Source organism: Euphorbia lathyris, chromosome 7 (assembly GCF_963576675.1).
Source record: "Euphorbia lathyris chromosome 7, ddEupLath1.1, whole genome shotgun sequence".
Classification (NCBI taxonomy): domain Eukaryota; kingdom Viridiplantae; phylum Streptophyta; class Magnoliopsida; order Malpighiales; family Euphorbiaceae; genus Euphorbia; species Euphorbia lathyris.
Genome location: NC_088916.1, coordinates 61,147,117 through 61,153,116, shown reverse-complemented (window position 1 = coordinate 61,153,116; position 6,000 = coordinate 61,147,117).

Sequence of the window (6,000 nt, the reverse complement as noted above, 5' to 3'; positions counted from 1 at the left end):
TTTGGTCATCAAGAGCTTAGTGTGACAAAAAAATAAATGATTAGGAGCTTAATGTTTCCAAATAAAAGATTAAGTGATTAATGAACCAAAAAATAAAAGATTAGGGGCTCAATCATGCTTTTTCCCTATTAATAATAATAAAAAAAGAGTGAGTGATCCGTTATAAATCAATTAATGAAAATTATAACGAGTATTTTGATTGAGTTGAGCTGGTTTTGAAGTTTACTATCAAATTATGAAAGTCAAACAGATAAAGAAAGTCGTATAAGGTAATTAAAACACCCAAGTGATAGATAAGTAAAACACTAAACTACAGAATCCTACAAGGAAAAGGAAACTTACATAATCCTATTTAAGTAATTATTTTACAGAAAGATTCACAACTTCAAATCTCGACCCATCCCTTGTTCGATCTTTTACAATGGAGAAGCTTGTTTACGATTTGGTTGATCTTGCCATGAAGACAGCAGATACCGATAGATGCGTCAAAGCACTCTCAAAGCTTTACCATATTCCAGTTACCAACAAATTCATCAGCACCACCAACATCGGCCGCATGGTGGATTCTCTCGATTCAAATCCCCTGATAAACCAAGCTATTAGAGATTGCGTTGATCGTGTTTTGACCAAATGGAAACGGCAACTGTATAGCCGATCAGACCTTCAAAACCCTAATATCGCTAATCAGAATCCAAAGGCGAAGACAGGGAAAGTTGTTTCGCATCCTCCGCCTCCAAAGAAGAAACTCCTCACTAAGCTTCTACAGAAACATAAGGCGACTAATTTGAAGCAGCCTCAGCCTCCTCCAAAGCAACTTGATGTTGATTCTTTCCGCAACAACATAAGGCAATAAATTTTTGACGGTTTGAATTTGGTATTGAAAGAAGAAACAGATGGGAAGCAACTGAGTTCGTGCGATCCGATTGGAGTTGCAGTGGCTGTGGAGTCTACATTGTATCACGAGTGGGGGATTGCAAATAACAAATACAGGCCACTGCTCTATCAGTTGAAAAACCCAAGAAATCCAGATTTTCGGGGAAAGATTCTGACGGGAGAATTGAAGGAGGAAACAATAGCAACACTGAAACCAGAAGATATGGTGAGCAATAGCAGGAGAAGCCAAATCCAAAGTCTATAGCAGCTTTTGTGGGGAGGGAAGGGAAGGGAAGGGATGAGTAGCTTTTTAAATTTTTGATAGCTTTTTGAAATTGTTTTTTATTCATGTAGGATTATAAAACATATTATCTATTTTATTATAAAAGACATCTATTTAGTCAAATTATTAATTTTTTTATTATTATTATTTTCAGCTAAAAAATATTGTTTAGATAAATGGTTAATTTCGTTTATGAATTAACTTGATCTTAAATCAACTTTAAGTATTTATTTGTTTTTTCAATTTCGTATTTAGAATTAAATTAGTGTAAAATCACAAATCATATTACATGATTGGTGAATTTTTTAGGTTTAATATGTTAGAGTTTTGAATTTGATTCTAATAAAAACTAATTGACTCCTAATTTAAATTTGTTTAAAGTGATTTATTAGTTTAATGAAGAGAAAATAATATTTATAGTATATATGACCACTTTCTTTATTAGCTTTTTTCCCCCTAAATTGAATGGTACTACATGTGTTTTCCATCAAGTAGGTCTAATTGAAGTACATTGTCATGCAGTGACACTAATAAATCTAGGTGCTAATTTTTATATAGTTGTTTATGATTAGAGATGTAAGTAGGACAGTATTTCCATCTCCGTGGGGACATGTTAAAATCCCCATGGTGAGGGGACAATGATTGTTTTGTCCCTGCAAGCGTGAATGAGACCGGGACGAGTATAGGTATTCTTGTATCCGTTCCCGATATTTCCACATGGAGATCCTCACGAATTTCTTAGTTTATTTCGTGTTTCACATTAATTTTTTGTTTATATATATATTGCTTCCATTCTGAATTATATGTCGTTTAAGATAAAATTTTATAAATTAAGAAGTGATTAAATAAGGTTTAAAAAGACAATTTTATCCTATCATCTCATCTTTAATGACTAACACAACATTCACTCTCTTCTCAATAATTATAATACAATTAACATAAATAAATTTGTAAAGTGGTGCAATCTTTTTTCCATTAACACCAAATATTCTCTCATTAACTTTTCATATTTTTTGAAAGATACAATAGCAAAATTGAAAAATGAGTGAAATTGAGTAAAAGCGATTTATAATTCAGAATTTTTCTCTCTCCTTTAAACGACATATAAGTTAGAATGGATGAAGTATTTTTTAGTGATTCTTTTAGAGTAATTAGGTTACGTCAATTTTATTCTTTCTTTCCGATACTAGACTCAAACTCAAACTTATTTTTGTGGTTTTATGTATGCTAAATGCTAAGAAAATAGCTAAATGCTAAGAAAATAGATAAAAAAAATAAAATAAATATTGCTTATATATATACAAAAAAAAATGAAATGGGGGAATAAAGATCCCTTCGAGAACAAAGATTCCCCGTGGGAGAGGGATGGGGATGCATTAATTTTTCGATCATAAGCCAACCATTGTTACTATTTCTTCATCACATGTTCATTATGTAGGTCTAATTGAAGTATAGTGTCATGCAATGACACGAATAAATGTAGGTGCTAAAATCTATTGGAATTGAAATTTACCAAAAAGAGTAACTACAAATCCAACCCGAATTAAAATGGAACAAGGCAGAATTTCTGGATTTCTTCAGTTATAGTGGGTGGCCGATCAGCCACCTTCTTCAGCACCCAGAAATCCTATTCAAAACTCTAGAAATGACAGCGAACAAAACAAATTTAAACATAATTACACATTAAAAGAGAGACTTTTAAACCCTTCAGAGAGTTACATTCTGAGCTTTGATCCAGCTTTACAAAGAGGTAGACTCGAACGGAAACTGCAACCGAAACTCACGTATTGTGACCGGAATTGATAAAATTGGTTTGAAACAGACTAAAATGATTCTAATATAAGGATTAGGAACTTTTTTTTTCTTTTTCTTTTTTGCCTATCAAAGATGATCTACACTTTTGATTTGGTGTTTGTTCAATTAAAATCAAAATGTTGTATTTTTACCCCTTTCTCTATCTATCTAGTCTCTCTATAAAAGCCCTGTATATATTTTCTTAAGCTTTTCTTGCTCATAATTTTCTCTTTCATTGCTATTGTTGTTTTAAGGCCCAAAAATGTCCTTTTGACCTTCAATTTTGACGATTCTCATACCATTAGACTTGTTTCAACGAGACACTTTTGTGTTTTACGGCCCACAACTAAAAATTATTTAATTTAAGGTTGTTACTCTAATTTCGTCCCAGGTTTTTCTCCAGATTATCATAACTTCTTCGTTTGGCCTCCGAATCGAGTCTAGAAAAGTGCGTAATGATGCTCTCAAAGGACATGACTCATTAAGACCTCTTGAAATTCAATTCGGTCAAGAAATCTATGTTGAAACACCTTTCCACATAATTTTGATTTGACAAAATTGTTTAAGTATAATATTCTAAACACACTAAATTTAAATGCTTTGATTTATTCTACTAATGTGTTTGTTCAATGTTGAGTTAAATTGTTTATAAGACACAAGGATTAAAAGGCCCAAGCCCAATACAAGAGTCAAAGCCCAAGTCAAACAATTTAAAGCAACTCGGCCCGCGTATGTTAAAACGTTGTCGTTATGGACAAAACGCAACTCAGCGGAAGAAGGATCTAGAAGACCTTCAGGGAACAACTTCGGAACGAAGCTGCTGAGTTGATTCGACAAAGCGTACAAGACAGCAGCTGGCTAAGGAAAACTTCCAGACAAAGTGTTTCCACTTTGGGTAAAGTTCAGACGACACAGTATGCTGTCTAGTTGACATTAACATAAATGGAGAGACTCTCTGCCGAGCTGACCAAAAGCTGACCGAGGACAGAAGATATTCAAATTTGATTGGCCGAGAGCTCTGAGCAAGTCAGGATGACAACGACAGGAAGTCGTTTCCCTCCAACGGTTATTTCGAAATTCGAAATGACCGATGTCCAGACGTCTCTATAAATAGTGCCATCAGAAGCTTCATTATATACAGAACTTGATCAAGCCATTACGCTGACCAAATTTCTACGCAAGTTCTGCAAGCAAAAAGTAAAGCAATCTTACACTAAATTTCATATCTTTTGTGTAAAAGTCTAGAGTGATTATTCAATCATCTAAGGTGTCTTAGCAATCATTGTTTAGGACAAACACTTATCATTTCTAGAGATTAGAAAGGAGAGGCTGAGTACTCGGTTATAGTATTCAGCGAGAGATTAGGATTTAGTAGAGGTATAGAGGAAGGTACTCTTGTTATACTCAGTTGCTAAGATTGTAAAAGGTTTGAGGCTCTACCTTTAAAGAGCTCAGTAGAGGATTCGAAAGCTCGGAACGTGTTCCGGGGACAGGACGTAGGCTTAGAAGCCGAACCTGGATAAATCTGCTGAGTAACGCATTTCTTACCATAAACTCCTTATATATATTGCTTGCTTAAATAACCAAAAACTGACCAAGTAAAGAGGTTAAGCTGAGTTGTGCGCATCGAACATCGGAGCTCAGGAATAGACTCTAAGTGCTATATCCTGACTCAAGTTAAGAAACTGACTTAGTCACCAGTTGACTAAGCCAGTATCTTGCTGTTTACTCAGCGCCGCTGTTAAAACCTTTTCTCTTAAGAAAAGAAGTCTGCCCTAAGTTAGAAAAAGTTTAAATAGTTCCTAACCCCCCCTTGCAACTATACTTGTAACGTTATAAGGGACCAACAAGTGGTATCAGAGCCTAAAAGCTCACTGTAAAAGGTTTAACAACCTTGAGCTGATCCCCACTATGGGCGAAAACAGTACTCGGTTTCTCCCAGGAAACCAAACAACTCAGATATTGCCTGAGGGGCTGTCCATCACTCGGCCTCCCCTATTCTTCGGGTCTAACTATACCTTCTGGAAGAATAGGATGAAAAATTTCATTCAAGCTACAAATATGAGTGCCTGGCTATCTATAGTGCTGGCCAAACAGTTGTAAAAGCTGAGGCCAAATGGACAGAGGATGATCTCAAGAAGCTTCAAAATCACGCTTCGGCTATTAATATGCTTCACTGTGCGCTCGATGCTGCAGAATATAATAAAATTTCAGGTTGTGAGTCGGCGCAAGAGATCTGGAAGAAGCTGGAGGTCACCTACGAAGGAACCAATAAAGTAAAGGAGTCCAAGGTGAACCAGCAGATGAGACTGTACGAGCTGTTCGAGAACAATGATGAGGGCATATCTGATATGAATGCAAGGTTTACCAACATCATAAATGAGCTCAAGAGACTTGGGAAGATCTTCACTGAGGAAGAACAAGTCAAAAAGATACTCAGGAGTCTTCCTAAAGACTGGCAAGCAAAGAAGACCGCTGTTGAGGAAGCTCAGGACTTAACCACCTACAAATATGACGAACTCATCGGCTCGTTGCTGACCCATGAGATATCGATGAAAAACTTCGAGGTGAAGGAAAAGTCTGAAGATAAGAAGCAGAAATCTCTTGTCATGAAAGCTGACTCCACTGATGGGAGCTCAACAGATGATGAAGAGATGGCTATGTTCATAAGAAAGATGAAAAGGCTATTCAGGAAAAATGACAAATATTCTAAGAAGCCTTACAGAAAGTTTGATAAGTATAAAGCTGAGTCCAGCGACAGCAAATACAAGAAAGACAACTCAAAGCCCATTACATGCTTTGAATGTCATCAAACTGGCCATATAAAGTCAAGCTGCCCCACGTTGAGGAAAGATAAGAAGAACGGCAAAAAGGCAATGGTGGCTACATGGAGCGACAGTGATGAGTCTTCATCAACAGAAGCTGAGGCCACCGAGTCAGCGAAGATATGCTTCATGGCTGACGAACTTGCTGAGCCATGCATCTCTGACCATGCTGACCTCTCTGTTGCATCTAACGACGAGGAGCAATCAAATGAGGTAATATCACTT